This window comes from Vidua macroura, chromosome 7 (assembly GCF_024509145.1).
Source record: "Vidua macroura isolate BioBank_ID:100142 chromosome 7, ASM2450914v1, whole genome shotgun sequence".
Lineage (NCBI taxonomy): Eukaryota > Metazoa > Chordata > Aves > Passeriformes > Viduidae > Vidua > Vidua macroura.
In genome coordinates this window covers 35,293,668-35,315,608 of record NC_071577.1, presented here as the reverse complement: position 1 = coordinate 35,315,608, position 21,941 = coordinate 35,293,668, and the positions used below count along the sequence as shown (strand labels likewise).

The window sequence follows — 21,941 nt, the reverse complement described above, 5'->3', positions numbered from 1 at the left end:
CTGAGGGAAATCGCCCGGCTAGAACTATCACCCTCTCATTTTTTTATATCAGTGTCTGTTATTTCAATGCATTAGAGCTGAGATATTCAAAGCTGCCTGAGGGTTTGGAGAATTAGATTCAAAATGTTCTAGGCAATTCTGAATATTCCTAAGAGGGTGATTTTACAATGCTATGAGTCTGATCCTTCAATCCCTCCTTGTGTAAGGAGCACTTACTTAGAGAAATAGTTTAAGTAGTATTGTCTTAGAGCCAAATTTTGACATTTAGCTGCTGGCCATGCCGGTAGCATATTTTTTTTCATGTTCTGCAAGTAAACTCAGAGTGAGCAAAAGCTGCCATCTTGCCTTTGGGCAAGGTGCACTCCTGGACATGCACCAAGAGAAGAGAGCCTGTAATTCAGAGATGATGTAATGATGAGAGACAAATTCAGCACATGGAAGTGGAAAATATGTTCCTTACATGCTGTGTTAGAAGTGGGGAAGACTTTAATTGTTTTGCAGAAAAATATGTCTTGATTTGCTTGCCTGCTATTGTGTTGTGTGTTTCTGGTGAGCTAAAATCCAGCAAAGGCCAGGGATAGGAAGAATGGGCAAAGGTTGTACCAGGATGGATCCACCCTTAATGAAAAGATGCAGCAGAAAAATGGTGCTGCAAGGCCAAAACCAGAGCCCTGCTGAAGATTTAGAAACCAGCTGGGAGCATTTTCAAGGCCCCAGAACAGGCAAAGGCTGTGTGGCTAGAAGTCAGACTGATGACTGATGTCAGACCGATGGAGCAAAGGCAGAGCAAGCTTAGCTCCAGCTTTAAAGGCACGTCAGGGACAAACAGGGGCTATGGAAAGTGTACAGCTCAGGGAGGGGTGAGATGAGTTAGGCTTTTTGCATGGATTTTCAGGGGAAAAAGCAGCTTGCTTGTGTGTCTGGGCAGTCCACTCAGTGGTTTTTAAATCTTTGAGCTAGTTTGACCAAACCCAGCAGAGACTCAAAGGCCCTGTATCCCTAACACAGTTTATCAGTACAAACACTTAGACAGCAATAATAAACTTCACACCCCCGTCAAGAAAAAACTACAGTATGAATCAGAGCTTAGTCATAACCCAACTCCAAAACAGGCACAAAATCACAAGAATCCAGAATCCAGGACTTCTGCATTTTGTAGGACTAATGCTTGCTCTAACACATTTCTTTCCATCACTACATTTAGTGGCTGTTTCTCCTTCCCAAAGCATTTAAATTATTACATCTCAGGTGGCAAAAAGGAGATGGGGTGGAATGCTGATTTGATTTAAAAACAGGATGAGCAGTGAGATTTCATTTGGAAAGGATCACAGAGATAGACCCATTTTTTTTGAGAGAAACAGCCAGGAGAAAATGAAAAACAGGTCATAGCTCACCCTGCAAACATTATGCCTGAGAAAAAGTCTGGCCCAAGTAAAGGGTGGAAGTAAATATTCTCCATTCATGTCTAAAATAGCACTTCCAGGCAATTTACTCTCTACCCACCGCATCAGAATGGGTATTCACACCCCACAAAGTAACCTTGACCAAGGTGTAAAAATTGCTGTGTGTAAGAAGCTGGCCTGAGTTTCTAAAATGCCCTGAGTGTCTGATTTGATCCAGTGAAGGGTTATGAACTGAGGACAAGCTGAGGTTTTTCCACTTCACTCCCAGCTGGTAATTGCACTCATCATTCTTGCTGTATATAGGAGACCATGGCATACTGTGTGAGGAAATATTTTGTTATGCAGGATAGAGATGAAGAGCATGGACAATACCAGCAAAAGCCTGGCAGGGACTTCAGCAGCACAAAACTCAAACTAATAACTATGGTTCTCAGATCTGTGTTACCCTTTATTGAATTCACTAAAGCTTGGAGGGTCAGAGGTTTGGTTACCCATGTCTACTGCAGATTCAGTTCTATAACACAGTCACTGGATTTCAGTATCTCTTTTCTTCTGTCCATGTCTTTTAAAGTCTTCTCTTTAGTGCTTGATGTTTCTCAAAATACACATAAGATGAGCATCAGAGGATTTTTGTACAATACATTTGGCAAACTCCAAAATGCTGAGTTAGAAAAGTATACTGCACCAGTAAAAAGAAAGTCATAGAATCATAGAATGGTTTGGGCTGGAAAAGACCTTAAAGCTCATCCTGTTCCACTCCCTGCCGCAGGCACTTTCCACTATCCCAAGCCCCATCCAACCTGACCTTGAACAATTCCAGGGATGGGGCAGCCACAGTTTCTCTCAGCAGCTTGTGCCAGGGCCTTCCCACCCTCACAGGGAAGAATTTCTTCCGAAATTGCTTCCTATTAATCCCTTCAAAGTCTTTGATGAAAACCTGAGATTTGTACACTTTCTTCAATAAACTTTGATGTTTCAAATGTACTATTCAAATTACTTTTCAAAAATTATTTAAACATATTTGGACCAGTAACTTGCCACCTATTATCAACTGATTCATATGTAACAGCATGCAATTTTATTATAAACATTTCCAGGTCTTGCAGAAAGCAAAATATGAACTCAAATAAGTATGGTTTTCAGTCCTGCTGATCAAAAGCTACCCCAGTTAGAGGCACATAGCACCAGGACATTTGGTGACTTGCAACAATCTCGGTCTGGTTTTTGAACAACAAAGCAACCCCGATTCTTTGCAGGCTGGGAAAGTGATTTGACACAGCCATGTCCCACGAAGGCAGAATTTAAACAAATATCCTACACCCAAATATTATACCCAGTTTCACTATATTTCAGCACTTGCTTACTTTTATTTGTAACTGGGCATTTGCTCCCCTGTCAGCACCCAGCTCTTATCTCATGAGCAGGTCCTGCTTTTCAGCTGCACCTCACCCATGTGTGATGGAGAGATCTGTGCTGTCATTTGCGCTCCTTTGAAACTGTGAATGTTGTCAGTGCTGCATCTGACTGTTGTGGCAGTACCCAAAGGTCCACTCTGGTCACCGTTACACTAAGTATAGTCCTTGTCTCTGAGGAGCTGTTTCACAATGAATAATTTAGCTGACAAACTTAGTCTGCTTGAGAAATACCCACGAGCAGATTTCAATTTCTTCAGCCACAATCATTAGTCAAAATATGCTGGAATAAAGATGGGGTGAAAGAGGTTGAGGGAAAGAAAGATGAGGAAAGAAACAAAGGGGATCATACCTGTATTTCTGGATATCACAGCATGACTTCAGGCTCCTAATTTCTATTCCTCGTGCCCAGTGAGTGAAATTAACTTGGGCAGAAGAGGGAGAAAAAAGCCTCTCCATGCTATAAAACTAGCCTAGATTAGAACTAAAGCACTAATATAAAATTCACTGCTTTCCTTTCCAAGTACAAGATTTTCTTTTTTAATCATGTTTCTTCTGTGATACAGAGGCACCTGAGTGCCTGTAAGGAGAGGGGGAATATCCTCCTTACTCCCCAGCACAGGTGCAGAATTGTGCAGCAGAAATCCCACATTCCATGCATCCAGGGGTATGATAGAAATCACACTGGGCCAGCCACAAGCTGGGAACAGCTTGCACTGGACATGTGTCTCCCTACAGCAAAGTGCTCCTGCATTCTGCCTGAGGGTGGCCACACTCCTCTGCTGGGACAGAGTGCACCACCCCTAAGTGCTCTTCATGCAGAGAGCCCCAGCTGGGAGATTTAGGGGCACTGAAAGAGGGAGAAATTATCCCTGACAGCAGATATTAGTCCTGGACTGGATCAGACTACAGGAAGAAACAGAGTAGGACCAACAGGTACTGCAGTACCTACCACGAGCTGCTGCACTTCCTGAGTTAACATAATGTTTTCCAAACACATGGGATGTGTCACACTGTATCCAGGACTAACATATCTAAAGTAAAATCCCTGCTTCCTCCACAAAACATAAGCAGAACTAAAATAAGAGGCTAATTCTGGGCTCATTCCATGCCTGCCAGAGTGATTATAACCAACTGCAACCATCCTACTGCAGAATTACACTGATATACTTACACAACAATATTGCAGCAAACATAAAAATGCTTAATATCTGATCTATCCTTTATCAGGTGACTTAACTGCTGCTGGTTTATGGCCTTGAGTTATATGAATCTTTTTTCTCAAATCTAATATCTGACTTGCAATCTCAACTTCCCTAAGAAAGGAAAAGAAACAAAACTGTATTTTACAGTTAACTAGTAATTACTTTTTTTTTTCAGTAAAATAAAGCATTTCTTTGATTAGAAATGAGCATGTAGCACTTATGATGTTGTATAAGTGACTGAGAACTGGATCCCTGACATAATAATTAGATGGCATTTTTAAGACTGAACATTGAAATACAGAATCCACCTTCCCTTTAGTCCTTCAACATAGCATAGCAATTTTGATTTTTTTTTTTTAAATTCTCCCTACTCCCTTCCTTCTCTTCAGCAAGTTTGGCAGCCTGATTACTGCCACAGAAAGCAGCATGTGTGAGCTCTGTGCTATATTAGCAGAATTTTTTGACAAGCTCTTTATTTTATTTTTCTGAACGTGGGAGAGGGATGTTTGTTACAGTCCTTATACATGGGAGGTTAATAGAGAACACCAGACACAGTGATCAGTCAGAACTAAACACATTTGCCAGTTCCCATTGTAAATGTCCCTGTTGGAGAGGTGCTTTTTGGGGTACCTAATTGCTCAGGATTTTCTAGAAGGAAGATGATCAGCCCAAGTACCTCCCAGGCAGGCAGCCCACTAAGGACACACAACTCTGTGTGGAGCTGCTTCAAAGACAGCAGAGATAACTAGACAGATCTGCCTTGGAGGCAGGTTATCAACAAAGGGCTGTCTCCCAGACAAGTACCTGTTCTTGTCTGCCTGGAAAGTGAGTTGTGAGCCTTTGTACAGCACCTTTCAGGCAAGCAACTTATTCAGGTCTGCCTGGAAGGCAGGTCAGCATGCAGATATGTGCCTAACAGGCACAGAACTGTGCAAGTCTGCCTCTCCACACCTTCAAAGGTACCAAGACAAGTCAAGAATTTCGTTTTAATGATCTCAGCAGAAAGCCATTATTTCCTCTATGAAATAATTTTCAATATAGTTGATGGATATGTCAAACTGAAGTTTCTTTAACCACACTTTCTAAATGCCAGACACAAGAGCAGAATTCCTTTTTACAAGGTTCTGGTAGTATTCTTGATATAAAAGGAAATGTTGTTTTATAAAATTTGGCAGTGGGTTACTACACTGCCAAAGTGTCCAAAAGAACCAGCAAGTACAGCTGGAAAAATGAGAACTGACAATAGTTCAAGAAATTTTATGTGCCTACCCATACAAACACTGTTGGCTCTCTCCCTGTAAGTAACATCAACAATTGCAGTGGAGGTTTAGATAGAATTGACCAAAGAAATAAATTAATTTAAATGTCATTCATTCAAAAGGATTATTTTTTTTTTTTAAATCTCCATTGCAGAAGGGCTTTAGTAAAGCCATAAGTTTAATCACTTCACTAGAGAGCTTTTTAACAAAGATGCAGTATCGGTGCTGGGATGCCCGACGAAGGAAGAATGATGTCTGAACTCCAATGATTTCAGAAGGCTAATTAATTACTTTATTAAACTATATTATACTATAACTATATTACACTAACAAGAACTATCACTAACTAGCTAACTAACTAGAAAACCCGTGACTCTCTCCTGAGAGTCCAGACGTACACGTGGATCCAATTGGTCCATGAATCCAAAACACCATCACCAGAATCCAATCAAGCAATCACCTTGGGTAAACAATCTCCAGAACACATTCCACATGGGCACAAACAGCGAATGAGATAAGAATTGTTTTGATTCTCTTTTCTCTGCTTCCCTCACAGCTTCTCTCAGGAGAAATCCTGAGAAAGCTAAGTCTCTCTCTGTTCAGAGGGCATGTGAATACCACAATGCAGGGCTTACTTTGCACATAACAGAGGTGTGGTGCCATGTATTTGTGAATCCAGGCAGCTCTCTTTCAGGCACACTCAATTCAGGACCTCAAGTTTCCTTGTCTCCTATATGATCTGCATTTTCCCAGTTCCCATGAAAGCTGCGATCACAGACGAGCCAAGTTCTGGGACAGTGTTTGAAGCACCTTGGCCATGTGTGCTGGCCCAGAGTGAAGCAGGAACCTTGGGCAAAGAGCAGTTAGGGACAGTCTGCAGTGAGCAAGGACAGCCTGTGACATGAGTCAGTATTTCCAGCAAGGAAAGGCTGTAAATCTCTGGGAAAGATCCCACAGCAGCACTGTGAGGGAAAAGCACTGGTTTGGACAGTGGGCCATGGTCCATTCCAGCCAAGAGGAAGGCAGCTTGGAAACTCTGGGTGTTTTAAACCAAAGAGAAGCACAAAAGAAGAGTTCTACAAGACTCCAAACTGTGCTGCAAGGTCGAGAGCCAATTGGGCAAATTTCAGGGAGACAGCAGGGCATGTGCAGAAAACACAAGGCAAACAGCTCTCGTTGAAACTAAAACAAAGAGTTTGGTTTAACCCAGAGCTCCAATAAGCCACTTCATACCTGCACAATCTTTAAAGACTCAGGGTGAGAGACCCTTCAGCTGTGCTTTGCAGGACCACCTGGTCTGCCAGCTGTCAGCAGGACTCTTAATGAGCATTAATCTTTCCCAAGGGATATCCCCATAGGCACCCCAAGAAAGGTCAATAATCTTTGTAGTGGCTTTTCTGTGTCTGAGCTTGATCTTTGGTGTGCAGTCTCTAATATGTGTAAAAGACTTACCATACAACAGGATCAAGATGAAGATTCTATAGGTATAAACCATCAAAAAAAAAAAAATCTTATACTTACAGTACACATGAGATTATTATGGTCTGCACAGATCCCTAATCTAACTAGCATAGTCAGACTTATTTTACATTATACTATCTACTCTGATAGAGCTAGAAATTCATTCCAAAAGCATAATACTTGCATCATTCCATGTTTGTTTGGCATAACAGGATATTCTTTTAAGCTTTCAGACTGTAAAATCTTTGTTTGCTATAATTCACCTATTATTTATTAAACTGTATTAGTTCAGCTCCAAAGAACAACGGAATACATCTTCACCAACAGCTGTGGATTTAGGCTTCCAAAACACTCTTTTCAATTACAGTGTTTTAGAGTCAATTCTGTTTTAAGTAGATAATTTCTTTGGTTTTATTTTTTCCAACTTGTGAAATTATCACATTAAAACTTTCAATTAGATATTGATTAAAGGAACTTTTTAGAAAACTTTCCACATCCCTGTCTGAAGATAAAAGTATCTACTTCCCCTACTTCAAATGTGAGTAAAAGGTCAGAGATGAGACAATTTCATTATAAATTGTAGGATCACATGGCCCTGAAAAGTTGACTGTCTTCTTTACAACACACATTTGAAACTGAAACAGCTTTATGTCTTTATACACATACATATATTCCACTTCAACTTGTCTGGCAAAAATTGAGACCATGCAGTCTCTAATATCAATAAAGTATTTCCAATGGCAACTTAAAGCTTATTATTGTTTTGATGATGCCACCAGCTACACTGGTGCAGGGACAGATAACTCAGCTGGTGGCAGCAGAGTAGTTCTGACCTGAACCTGAGTGTCTGAAACTGAATCTGTCCTTTAATCTAATTTGAACTAAGGAATCATGATCAGAGATTCTGTCTTTGCTAACAGAAATGCTTGTGTGGAATTGAAGCACTAAGGAGAACAAAGTGAAGTATCTAAAGAATGTCAGATTTTGAGTATCTTCATAGGAGGAGACTCTGGAAGCTGAGAAGAGAGACAGAAATCATACAAACAACTTCAGTTGCAGTGATATTACAGAAGCTGAGGTAATTATACAATCAATTATATTTCTTTCATGGGCTTTGGGACATCTTTGGATTAGTCAGCTCTAAACACTTTAAAGCTATTGTTGGAAATACATTCTTTAAAGTACCTACAAAATCTTGTGCAGCGTAGTGCTATTCATAAAAGTAGAAGTATGGGGTGAAGAAAGTTTTTTTTTGGCAGATGTAACTATGATTGGGAGGGGAAGATTGAACAAATCAAATTGCAATAAGGATTTTGAAGTGTCTGCAATAGTTGTTCCACACAACTGGATGATTCTACATCTCCTGTTCCTGTTCATTATTACAGTAGCTGAGTTTTTATTTTTATAACTAAAATTCACTTGCATTTCTACAGCAGCATTCCACCTTTATTAAAAAAAAAAAAAAAAAAAAAAAACAAAAAAAAAAAACAAACCCAAGCAAACAGGATTCTGTGTGAAGATTCAACACCTATTTCATACTATACATTCTGCTTCTCAGTGACCTAGAAAGCTCCAGAAAAGTTGGATTTCCATCAGTGATCCAAGCTGCTAAGCCTGAATCATCAGACACTGCAAAACAGACCTAGCAACCCTTAGTCTCTGAAAAGGCAAAAAAATGGGATGTGGGGTAGTAAAAGGTTACACAGGCTGACCATCATGTGACAGCATCTGGAAGTGGACAGAGAGCACGAGCTGTTGGTGCTTTGTCATGAGAAGAGTTTGAAAAGCACAACTCCTTGTTGGGTGGTGCTCCCAGTCCCTTTTCCCTGTAAAACCAAGCTGGACACAGTTCTGCAGTGCATGTTTGAGGCATGGATTCATGTTTGAGGCAAACTACAGGAGAGTGGGAGAGCCCCTCCTGGCCAGGCAGCCAGCTCCACAGAGACCCAAGCTACCACAGCTTCATCTAAGGCCTGGTTTCTCACCAACACAGGGATTTCCAAATGGATTAGCAAAGCATCTCAGCTCCCAAACCATGCACAACAGCTGAATGTTCTAGACAACATCTTCCCAAACACTAACCAAGGTCTGTCAGGATGGATTTTAAAAGCAGTGAAATAAGGCAGCAGGCAAAGGAGGGCTTTGGCAGCTTTAATGAACGAAACAGACTCTGCAGAAACACTGCTTCCAAAACATTTTGTTTCCAAGGGCAAGTGTATTGTCCTTATATCACTTCAGCCTGACAGAGAAAAGAACATGCCTTGTCATCTTTCTGCTAAATGCAACCACAATCAAAAATTACTTCTGAGGCAGTTAATAACAACTTTGAGAGTATCAGCACAATGTGTGAAACACCACTTAGACTTGGCAAGTTTAAATGGTTTTGAAATAGCAGGTGAATAATATATTTGGATTTGCCTCTGTGGGCAGCCAGAGCAGAGAAAATTACTGTAAGACAAATTTTTTGTCAAAAAACCTGAAGATAAACAACTCAGCTTCTTTTTGTCAAGAGTAACAGAGTGGGTGTATAAATAAAATGCAGAAGGCAGGATGTCCCTGGCGTTTAACAAGGCCTCTAGCACTCCACCACACAGAAAACTCATTAACACACCGGAGAATCGTGGCACAGATCAATTCAGATGAAGAACAGAGATTGTAAGTGAAGAGATTGCAAGTGAAGAGATAAGTGTCATGCTAAATCTGGCTGGCTGGAATATCAAGAAGGGACTTGTTAGGTCCCACATTAATCAACTACCAGCAGTGCAGGGCAGAGCTGCTCCTGCTCCTCCCCTGCCTGGGTATTTGCACTGCAGTAGAAGACTGAGAGTTCAAAATGTGTGCAGGACGTTTATTACAATCTGGAAGGTTCACCATCCCACCTGACAGGATTTTAACACATGAAGCCTTAAGTCTACCTCTTGATTAACCTTTCCTCGTTTAACATGCTCTGTGCAAATCCTCCTTCACCAAAAAATTCTCTTGCACCATCCCATATTTTGACTGCTCCTCAATCTTTTCTCCTTAAAATCACTCCCTTAAAGAACTTGTATAGAGTAAAATGCTATTTGAAAGATTCTTCAATCAACAGGTATTTTATGGCAGTCACATTTATTAAAAATTGCAATAAAAATGACAACTCCATCACCCAGGTTTGTGAAGGACAGCAGTAGTTGTCACAGCCAGCCAAAGTCCAAGACAGACACATAATTGATAACATTTTGTCAAATATATTATTTTCAGCTCTGTGGGCATTTCCAGCCATCAACATCCTGTATTTGTTTCTCTTTGTTAGAGCTGGACTCTCCCTTCTGTCAAATGTGATTGAGGTACAGCCTGCACCTGCCTTATCAGGTAAGCACTGCAGAAATGTCCTGGTTAATAAAACAGTTAATGACAAAGTGGTTTGGAAATCTGTATAAGATCTGTGCTGCTTTTGCCTACAACACAGATATATCTCCTCATACATGTGAGCAATATTGTATGCAGAAATAAAAATACATGTGTATGTGTAATGGCTTTGATGGAGAAGGCAAGCAGAGTATAATCCTTCAAAAAACACAGCATGTGGCAAGAAGCACCATGGAGTGAGGCAGAAAAATATGAACAGTTGGGGGAAAAAAACCAAAAATTTTGTCTATAGGATACTGCCATATTTTTGCTCTTGAATAAACAAATGTCTCACTGAAGTCAGTGTGACCTGCAGGCACAGAATGAGGCCACAAACATTCAAGTACTTCTTTTTAAAGGCATTTTTGTATTTTTGTCCCTGAATGTCTTTTTTTTTTTTTTTTTTTTTTTTTTTAACGAGTGAACAGTTTTGTGTTATACTTCCTATTTAATGGAAATACAGTTGGAAGGCTTCTTGGCTGTGACCAGAGACATTCAGCGCTGCTAATTTAGATTTGTTTCTTTTGTTATCCTCTAAATAACTTGCTCTTTTCATAAGTATAGCTTTTCCAAATTGACTTCTTCTGAATTCTTCTTTTTTTTTTTATTTCCTATTAACACTGTTCTTCAAAAAATAAAGGCAAATTAAAGAAATGCCAGCCACTAGACTGCAACTAATCAGTGAGATACTTCATATTTCCAGTCTTTTGAATACTGTTGAATGCTTCCTTACAATGGATATCAGATAACTTACTCCATGTAGCACGAAGGCAAATTTCAGGCAAAACCTTATCACTGCACATAAAATATTGCCCACTCTTCTGCTTTGCATTCATGCAGCCCCATTCTTGCTCGCTATTAGCAATTCAGCAAATTGTGAAATAACAGCAATGCTGCACCTTCCTCGAGGAATATGCTCCCCCAGCACTTGAATAAATATTATCCCAATCAATAACCTAGTAATTAAACTCACCAGTATTTTGTTCTTTTTGCAAGACTCCTTATCTAACCAAAAAAAAAAAAAAAAATCTTGCATTACTATTTCCAAATGCCTTGGAAACAGAACGAGATTCATTCAGCCACCCCTTTGTCCTTAACCCCCCAAATTACCTTTTGCTGTAAAGTCACAGAAAATCATTCTGGTTTTCTCTGCAGGTACAGCATTATTTTCTTCCTGAGTATTGCTCATCCTTTTCTCATTCTTGATTTATCAATAAGCCATAAATTCTGACTTTCAGAATACCCATTTTAGTTTTATCTCAGGGTTCTTTTTGCTTTTTGTGGAAGGGGGTTGATATTTTTTTTGGTTTACCTTCAGTAATAAAATAAAAAAAAAAAAAAAAAAAGAAAAGAAAAAACAAAGAAACTGAAACAACTGAGATGCTAAGGACAGGAAAACACCGTTAAGCAAATGAGTGAGTCTGACAAAGAATCAATTATATCCACTGCTCAGCCACCAGAACATGTCAAGGGTGAAATCCTGCCTCCACTAAAGTCAGTGGGAGATTTGTCATTGACTTGGTCTGGTCAGGAATTTCATTCTAGAAGTATTGCAAGTGACAAAAAGGAAGAAGCCTGCATGGAGGACAGAGACGGCTTACCTGGAGACTTCAAAAAAGCAGCCCTTCTAAGGATTGAAATTCAACTCCAGAACTTTCTAGATCATTTACTTTTTGAAAGGTTAAGCAGATAGAATATCCTACTGTGAGAGTAGGATATGGTTATAGTCACAAACTGCAGGAAAACTGCATGACTTTGAACACAGCTTTCCCCAGCATCTGGTGCTGAAGGGCCACATCCTGCTCTCACCCCAAAGGAATTCCTATGGATCAGTTGCATGGCACACACCTGTCCATGCAGCCTTGCATTTCTTCAGCCTTTGCTATCAAACACCTCAACCTCAAGCTAATTTTATTGCAGCAATATTGTGCTATAGAAATCACAAAAATCTCTAATACATCACCCAATGGAAAATCGAAAGACTTTCCCTCTCTTTCTCCCAAGTAACAGAAAGGAAAATCACATTAAAGAAGTGTTGCTCATTAATAGGCCAAGGTAGGATACTGCTGCAACTGGCTGACAGAGGTGTTGGTCCATTTTTTCCTACAACATCCAAACAGAAAGTGCAACCAACATAAACCAGCACTTTGCCATCCCAGCAGAGGAATGTACTGCAGAGGTGCCCTGCCTGTTGGTACCAGCTGTATTTTGAGAGAGCACGAGTCCCAGCCAAACATGTCTAAGCAGCTGCTGACCCTTATTGTGTGCACCCATGATTAGAGAGATATAACTGCTAATCCAGCCCTGATTTGGGAAGAAGGAGTCATATTTAGGTCACCACAAATAAGCTTCCAAGACCACAGAAAAAGAGTCAGTAGGGGCTGCTTAATCAGGTAGAGATGATTCATTTGAGTAAACCTGTGCCATGACCTTTCAGGAGTCTCTGAGCTCAGACAGGATGTCAAATTTTTATGAAGAAAAGAGGTGAAATCAATTAGTGCTTATGATGACCTTTTAATAAGTAAATGATTGAGGCAGACACTCATTCTGAACAGAATGAGAAATTGGATTTGTATGTGTCTAGGATTGCCTGGGGAAGGTGGTGAAATCCACCTCCATTCTTGATCTATTACTCCAGCCAAAAGATAACCTCAAAGGAAGTTGTAGCCAGGTGGGTCAGCCTCTTCTCCAAGGGAACTAGTGAAGGGACAAGAGGACATAGCCTCCAGGTTCAGGCTGGACATCAGGAAGAATTTCACCACATGAAGAGCTGTCAAGAATTAGAAGGGGCTGCCCAGGAAGGTGGTGGAATCACCACCCCTAGAGGTGTTCAAGAAACAGCTGGACATGAATTCAGTGCTGTGGTTTAGTTGACAAGGTCATCACCTTTTCAGCCACTCAAAGGTTGGACTCGATGATGTCTGAGGTCTTTTCCAGCCTGAACGATCCTGTGACATACATACCCACACACATGCATATACACGGCTGGAACAGACATGGAATACGGGGGCGCAGAATGGCTAAAAACCGCAGAGGTTCGTACGCCCCACGAGGATCCAAGGATCGGTGACACCGCTGGATGCGGGAGCGCTGTTCCCGCTGGAGCCGCAGACGAGCCCCCCCGGCAGCGGGAGGAGGAGGAGCGGGGGGTTTCCGCGGAGCCGGTGCCGAGCCCGGGGCCGCGACAGGTGCGGCGGCGGCGGCCCCCGGCCGAGAGCAGCCGCCAAGCGCGGCCGGCGGGACACGGGGCGAGCAGGGGCGATGCGGCACCTGCCGCGCATAAAAGTGATGGAGCGGCGGGGCGGCGGCGGGCGCGATGCGGGCCGGCGGGGGCGCGGCGGCCGCGGGGCAGGCGCGGGGGGCCGCGGGCGCGGCGCGGCGGCGGCGGGCGCAGGGCGGCGGCGGGCGGCGGGCGGCGGCCAACGCGCGGGAGCGGGACCGCACGCACAGCGTCAACGCGGCCTTCGGCGCCCTCCGCCGGCTCATCCCCACCCGCCCGGCCGACCGCCGCCTCTCCAAGGTGGAGACGCTGCGCCTGGCGTCCAGCTACATCTCGCACCTGGCCAACGTGCTGCTGCTGCAGCAGCGCCGGCAGGACGAGGCGGCGGCCGCCGAGCAGCCCTGTGCCGCATGTCCGCAGCCCTGCCCGCTGCCCTGCCCGCTGCCCTGCCCGCAGCCCTGCCCGCTGCCCGGCCCGCAGCCCTGCCCGCAGCCCTGCCCGCTGCCCGGCCCGCTGCCCTGCCCGCAGCCCTGCCCGCAGCCCGCTCAGCCCCCCCAGCCCCGCTCGCCACCAGGTGCCTCCGCGCCTCGGTCCATCTGCACCTTCTGCCTCAGCGACCAGCGGCAGCGGGTAAGGGCCGGCTTCCGAGCGCCTCTCTTGGAGCCCTCTGTTGGGGAGGTTATTGGTGTCCCCCGCAGGTTTGGGATTGAACCGGCCAAGGGTTCAGTGCTGTCCTTGGTGCCTCCTAATCTGTGTTTTTATCCATCGAACAGCACCAAGAAAAAGAGAAACCATCACCTGGACCGGCCGTAACTGGACTCTGAACAGGCTGAGGTCTCGCACCACTCCTGCTCTCACTGTACCACTGCTCTGGGTAACATCGCCTCACTCGTGCTGCATGTTTACATTTAGATAGCACAGTGCTAAAAAAGTTACTTTTTAAGCCTACGCACTTTGTTTCATATTGTGAGGGGTTTTTTCAGGGTGTTTTGCAAATGAAATTCACTGGCTCTGTTGAGACGGTTGCACCTGGTGCTGCAGCTATTTTAGCACGAGAAATGTTAAAGCTCAGCAGCCAAGCCCTGATCCTGATGCCTCCTAAACCTGTGTCGCATGATGAAACTTGAACTTCCAAACACACAGTGTCCCCTGTCAGGGGAAGCTGTCACGAACACGCCGTGCCCGACGCCTCCAGCCCAGCCCGGGCTGCACGCAGCGCTGCCACCCACTCCTCCAGCTGCACGCCAGACCTTGGGGACAGGGGCTGATGCCGACAGCTGACATGCTTGAGAGGTCTCAACGATGCTGGGAGATTATTTTGAGGTGTTCACAGAAAGTCGGAAAACTTCCAGCGAAAGCAGCGCCATTGGCTGCGCACAGGCGCAGAGCACAGAGGCACGGGACGTAGCCGGCGCAGGAGAGGAAAGGGGAGAAGTGCAGTGTAAGCGACGCTCCTTTCTTATTGACAGCGTGAGTCGTGCCAGTCCTTTAAATAGCACGGGATATTCCTAAATCTGTCTGGCAAGGAGGGTTTCCCAAGGGCTTTTACCCACCATCCAGGTCGTTCCATAATCGTAAAATCCATAAAAACAACACTGAGGTTGTTTTTCTCCCCTCAGTTTACTAACTTGTATCTTTTTTCTCAGAAGTAACTCTAAAAGGCAAATAAGCATATTCTGTTTTCAGATTTGGACATTAGCGAAGCAGCAGGCTAAAATCTTAAACCCCAGTAATGCTGGATTCTAAGAAACACAGAGGTTAATTTTGCAATGTTTTTTATAGCCATTTATAATATAATTAATTAGGCTTTAACTTGTTGCTTTGGGAGGCACTCTGTACACTTTGAGAGCTTGGTAGCTGTACTACTCCAAGAAGTGCTGCAAGGAGAACTTGTCTCCTTTTTCCTTCCCTGATGCCATCTGTGCTCCTGGCCAGCCTTGCTGCTCTGGCCAAACAGGAGGGCTGAAGAAGCAGCGCTTTCTTTTCTCTACAGGGTTTTCTCTTCTTGCCCTGCATAAATGCAAAGCAAATTCTGGCAGTCGTTATGAAGAACTTGGCAAGAGCAAGGTCGTGGTGTACAACTTCACCTTTTTCGTTTCCCTTCTCCTCTGCCCAGCACACAGGGGCCACTTTTTCTGTAGCACAATGAGGAAAAATCTGCTGTACCAACAGAAATGCAATAAGCTCTTCCTTTGAATTCTAACAAAGAAAAATACCAAGCAAAGCCCCAGCGGTTCCACACCACGTCAGTCTCTTCAGTTATTAAAAGCTACAGGCTGTATTTTCCTGGATTGAGGGGAGATTTTTGCTTTTAGAAGGTATCTATCATTAATCTGGTTTTAATGAGGAACTTTCAATTGCTGCCAGATCATGGTCTTTGTTTGCTTTGGCTCTGATTTGCGAAGCTGGAACTCTTTACAGCTTTGTATAAAGTGTTTTTGGTTTTTTTGGGTTGTTTTTTTTTTTTTTTTTGTGTTGTGTCGGCCTCTGTGTGTGGGTATAGAGTTCTACAAACATATCTTCCTGGATTTTTTTAAATCAATTTAAAAAAATTTGTCATTTAAAAAGTTATTTGCTCTACAATTAAAGCTGATCTTATTAGGCCCTACATTCTTATGAACGCATTAAACCAAAGTATCTGACCTTTTTATAGACAATTAACACTCATTTATTCATTTAGCTGTATCATTTCATATGATACCTTAAAATGATAACACATAATGCAGTTTTAGGAAATTTTTTCATTGAATATGCTCTGAATTTTGGAATTTGTAAGAAAGACAATAAAATTATTTATTTCAGGTTTTCAAAATGCTGTGATTTTATTGCAGTTTTATGAGTTTTTAGTGTAGCTCTTGGAAAATGAAGTATGTTTGGATTTAATGAGATATCTTTATACTTAGTTATTAAAGGAAATGAGTATAAAATGTGAAGTCCACTTCTGTACCAAAGTAAGAGCTGAAATCTCACAACTTGAAACTCTCATGAATAATTTCTACACTCCTATAGGAATTTGGTGCTCTCCCTTTAAAAGGGATTTTATCTCCCTAGTTTTGTAAAGGGTTTGTACAAAATGCTTTTCAATGACAAAAGCAGGAGCAGCCCCTAACAACTTGGCCTTCTCTCCTGTTTAATGTGGCTCAGTGTAACATTAAATTCTTCTCTCTTTACTCAGGATAAACTGTTGAATTCAACTGGGCTTGAAGATTTTCTCAGGGTTTAAATTACTAAATATTACAGGAGTTTCAGCAACACTGATTGATCGTGGCAGAAATTAGACCCCAGAGCACTGTGGCCCAAATATTTATGGTATAGACAGATAATGTCTATCCAAAGCAATTATAACCGTGATTTCTCTGAGGAATGTTTGTGTATGTGTAACTGTGTGTATTTAAATGAGGAAAATTGGGGATAAATCCTTCACTTTGCTGAAATTTATTTGTAATGTAAAACTTCTCTGACCCCAGGAGCAAAAAAAAAAAAAAAAAAATTTGAAATCGAGCTATTACTTTGTAATGGGTTTTCTATAAATCAAGGGAAAAAGAATTTAATTTTTGGAGACACAGATGAACTGAGGGCTTGGATTGCACATATAAAGAGCACATCATCATTTGGTGTTTTACTGAGTTTTTATTGTATGAGCTTGTGTGTCTTATCAATACTATTTTTTTAATTGTGGAGCAGGGTTATTCATGGCATGCACAAATATGCAAGTCAAAATCCTGAGGGTGTCTGAGAGCAAGTACCTTAGTTGATGGCAAGACATTGGAATAACGTGAGTTTTTCCAGAGGTGCCAAACCACCTCTTGTTCTGCAGATATTGGGGGTTTGACTTATTTGTGAGTGCATTCTGTTCTGAATGTATGAACAGAGGCATGCCTGATGCCAACCCCAGCTTTGTTTTCCAGTAAACACTTGGCTATTCAATTTACATGATGCATGAATAAAGCAGAAACAGTGAGATATACACCATTTGGTCTCAGATCCTATTAAATTATTGTTAAAATAATCCAAGCATGGTACTTTGTATAAATCATTTTACTTAGCCTGCTACATCACTGTATAAAAACAGCACCAAACAAAGTGAATAAATCATGTTGTTTGATATTACTGGTTCATTTTAAAGAAGCATTTGAATATAGTTCTTGGTTATTTATGAATTAATCATAATGTAAGTCAAAGTAGTTTCATATGTTAGCTTCTATTTTCACTTCTGTTCTACAAAACAGAAGTTCCCTTTCATGGAAAATCTGCTTCTTTACAAAAATCTGTATTTGTTTGCAAAATGTGATTATATTTGCTAAAATAAACAGTATTTTTGTTACTAATTTAAACAACAAACTGCAAACATTAAGATGGAAGTTCTCTTCTATAGCCCTCTTAAGATACAAGTATTTAATGTTTTTCTTTACCTTTTTCAAATCTATCTCTCCAAGATTTCAGCAGCATACTGATGTGTATGAATGCACCATGTGTGTGTATTGGCAGGAGAGGAGGGAAGTGGGTGGAAAGCTTGGGAAAATGAAAAGTGAGCTCCTTTGCTCAGAGCCTGTACAATATCCTAAGTGCTAAACACGGGAGGAGATGGAGGGAGGGAAAGGATGGGGAAAAGGGAGGGAGAAGAAAGGAAGAGGTTGATTAATTAGAGGAAGTTCATCAGGGCAGACAAGTAAAAGAGCCCAGAATGTGAGCAGTCCCTGCTGTGTTTCTGTGCTTTGACCTGCTGCACTGTGACACTACATTGAGAGAATATCACCAAAATTTATATCAAACCTAAACTGACTGCCTAAATAACACCTTCGAAAAAAGAGAATGACGTCTTGATTAATAGTAAGACCTACTGGATAATACAAGGTGAGGACAATGAATTTATATAAAATTAGCTAAAATAGACAGCGTGCTACAAAGGCAAGATCTGGGAGATATCTTACACCAGGAAACCTTTGGAGGTTGAAGAAAAATGGTTCTAACGAATCAATGAGGATTGTGGGGGAAGGAAGAAAACCAGTTACTGGGATAAAAGATACCGTAGAGTTTCATGAAAGCTTAGGGGGAAAAAAGGCCATTTCTTAATAGTGAGAAGAACTAAACTGGCTTCTGTGGATGTATTTATTTAAAACCATTCTCAAAATTTGAATACACATTCATATCTAGGCAGCCCAGGTTCTTATTTCAAGTGAAATCATTTAGCTGTTACAATATAATACAAAGTTTTAGATACCTTGAAGAGTCACCCCACTTTTGACGACATACAGGAAGGAGCACAGGCTTCCTCAGAAGAGGAAGGAGAAAGAGAAGGTATGGATGAATAAAGAAGAGTAACCAGTAGCCCACCATGGAGGATATTCCCCATGGTGCCAAGAAATCTCCTTCTTTGCAAGGTTTTGACATCTTGATACAAGTAAACTATGGTGCACCAAAGAAAGCAATCCCTGTTTTGGTGATAGATAAATGTAACAAATTACTTAAGACAAAAGTTGCTTAAGAAAGGCCTTATCTACTCTTTCATTTACAACATTCACATCACAGAAGTGTTGTGAGGTTTTAATTAAACATTTGGAAATTGCTATGTGTTCTTCCAAAGGAGAAACCAATACAAATAAGACAATTACACTGAAATGGGTGATGGAACAAGGAAGTGATAAAAGTAATTCTGCTTGTTATGGCATCTCTCTCCAACATCTTATTGCGTTTCCTTCACATTATTAAAATAAGCCCTACTTTCCAAGCCTATGTATGCAGATCATTTTAAAATGCGAAGATTGCAGAGACAGGTAATTCTTTCAATAAGACAGTGGAGCTTGGTGGGAAGGGTAGGCATCTGTCAGGCCCAGATAAGATCAGACAGCTGTGCTCTATCCTGAAAGGGTGTCATGAAGCTCACTTTTCCTAGGGAAAATCTTAGGTATGAAAAGCAGCAAAATGAAGTGAAGCCTCCAAACAGATAAGTAAAGAAAACACAAAGTCTCAGAGCTCATATTAATCCAAAATACCAACTCTGTATCAGGTGAAAAGATGCAGGCTGAGAGGAGGATAACACCTTTACCAAACAGCAAAAAATAAAGGGCAGGAGGATCATTTCACTCTATAGTCTCAAATTAATCCTTTATATTAGAAACAAAGGTGACTTTAGGAACAATAATCACTGCAGAGAGCCACTGAGACAGGGAGAGGGTTGGAACACAGGACACCCAGGACAGGCTGTGGGAAGAGGGGTGGTTAAAATGGAGACAAGAAAACCAAGAAGGTGGAAATCCAACAGCAGTGTCACAACAACTACACAGGATGGTAGAGCCAGGCCTTCCCAAGGGACACACAATGAAAGCACAAGCAGCAAAAATCACAAGTTGCAATAACTGAATCTTTATTTTCTTTTACTTAAGGAAGAAAGCTTCTTACCACAAGCACTGGAACAGGTCATCCAGGGAGGCTGTGGAACCTCTTCCTTGGAGAGCCTCAGAAGTTGACAGAGCGAGGGCCCAGCTGGGTCTAACTTTGAAGTCAGCCTTGCTTTGAAAATGGAAGATGTATGGAATAACTCAAAAAGTCCTTTTCAATCTAATTTTTCCTGTGATTTTATGAAATGATGAGCTTAGGGCTCTCTGGAAAGAAAGTTTGTAGAATAGAATAAAAAGAAAAGTGCAAGGACTTCACAGGAAAAACCCATACTTTTGGTCAGTGCCAGGATCTATTATGCCAGATAAGATGAGGGGCATCCAGGTATGCATATAAAGAGAGGAGCAAAAAAGGTTGCTGGAGAAAGTAGGAACTCAACAGGCCTATAAAGGGAATTTCCAAAAATATAAACAATCAGAGGCAGGGGTCTGTTTCTATCAGAAGGACCTCTCAGGTCTGAATAAGTAAAGAGTTTTTAACTATTTGTTTGAATGATGCTTAAATTTACAGGTGACAGCTTTGGAGAGCTGATTAAAATCAGGGATAAACTCATTGAAAATTGTTCTTTAAAAGATTCATTTCAATGTAGAAATGTTGGTAGTGCCACACCTGGCAGGAATAATGCACCACACAAATATATGATGGAAAATGACAAGCAGAAAATTATTTTTGAGGTGTTGCATATCACAGACATGACAAGCCTTTACAAGAAGAGCAAACCCCACACTGGATGCAAACTTCACCAAGACCCCTTTTGGCAATATTTCCTATGATTATTAGAACTTCCCTGAATTTTGTCTGAAACGTCTGGCTGGGTGGAAAATCTATTAAAAGTTGTAGCTTAGAAGAATATTACAAGTAGAGAAGTACATCGTGTGAACTACTGTGTCTGTGCAAATGAAATGATGGAAAGGGACCTGAGATGATTGTGAATGCCAAACTAGGTAACAGTGAGAGAGGATATCTGTATCTTATTAACAAATGTCTCCCAAAGACATCAGCAGCAGTATAAAAAGACATTATGAGACACTGAGGTTTTCAAGGGTAACATTTAAAGAACCTGTGGTGCTGCTGGTGATGGGAGCCTGAGAATATGCTAAATAAATGCATATTCAACAATTAGACTATCACAAGTGCACAACAGAAGTTTTAACATTGTGGTAAGAGGTATAACAAAGAGATTCAAGAACTGCCCATGGGAAACAGGCTCCAGGCTGCAGAGAGCAAGGCCCTACTGTGTGTTACTTTGTTACCACTGCAACCGATTATTTTTATTTGCCACACTGCTCAAAGAAAACCTGAGTGGAAAAGACAGGCTTTAATAACAGGTGTTGTGAAAGATAACAGCATAAGTGAGAGTTTCTGGCTGATGTAAGAGGCAGTTTCTGGAACGCTCAGTATCTGCAGCAGTGTGAAACACCAGCCCTGGAGCAGCCAAGCACAGGTCAGGCCCTCTGAAGCAGGAGCAGCGGGCAACAAGACAGACCCAAAGAGGAACGGCCAACAGCAGCAACCCACAACATTCCTGCATTGTTCAGAACAGAGCTGAAACCAGCCAGAGGCAGGAGGGAAAGCAAAGACCACTTTTCTGCTACATAAAACATGGTAGTGCTTATTTTAGCCTCTGCAATGAGATGGAGCAGAAACAAAATGTACATTATGGGGAGCCTCTGCATTCCAGCAAATGCCGCAACATTGCCGTGTCCTCCATCCCACCAGACAATCCTTTGGCACATGGCAGCTGTCACCAATGTATTGCAAATGAGCAGATCCTCTTCTCTGCAGGAATTGTTTCTCTCTGTCCTCTTGGTGTGTTTGCCTCTCCTCAAGTGGCCCAGCTTTCCCCAGGATGGGAAATACACAGGAAATATTACTTGAAATATTTCCTTACTACCATTAGGAAAACACCGCCGCTCTTGAAATGTTTTAATTAAGATGGTTAAACTGCTTAATTAAACCTATTTAAAAGGCCTATTCTCATTTCCATTATGGACTTTAGAGATCTTATGGCCTCAAAGAGTACAAAGGGGTGCAAAGGTCTCCATAATGTAAATAAGAATTTGTGAATTTATTTTCACTGGCATTATTTATAGTTAGTGATCTTCTCATGTTAGCTTAATTATCATCTGATTCTAAAAGGCTAATAATTTCACTCCATTACTCTCCAGATCTGCTTCTCTTTCACAAGTTTAACAGAT

The 21,941-nt window shown here is 41.7% G+C and overlaps 1 protein-coding gene across 1 annotated transcript in view; it reads right to left on the bottom strand.

Moving 5' to 3' along the window:
- Positions 1–21,941, bottom strand: part of SPOPL (speckle type BTB/POZ protein like) — a 130,025-nt gene that overhangs the window by 447 nt on the left and 107,637 nt on the right. The window lies entirely within an intron of this gene.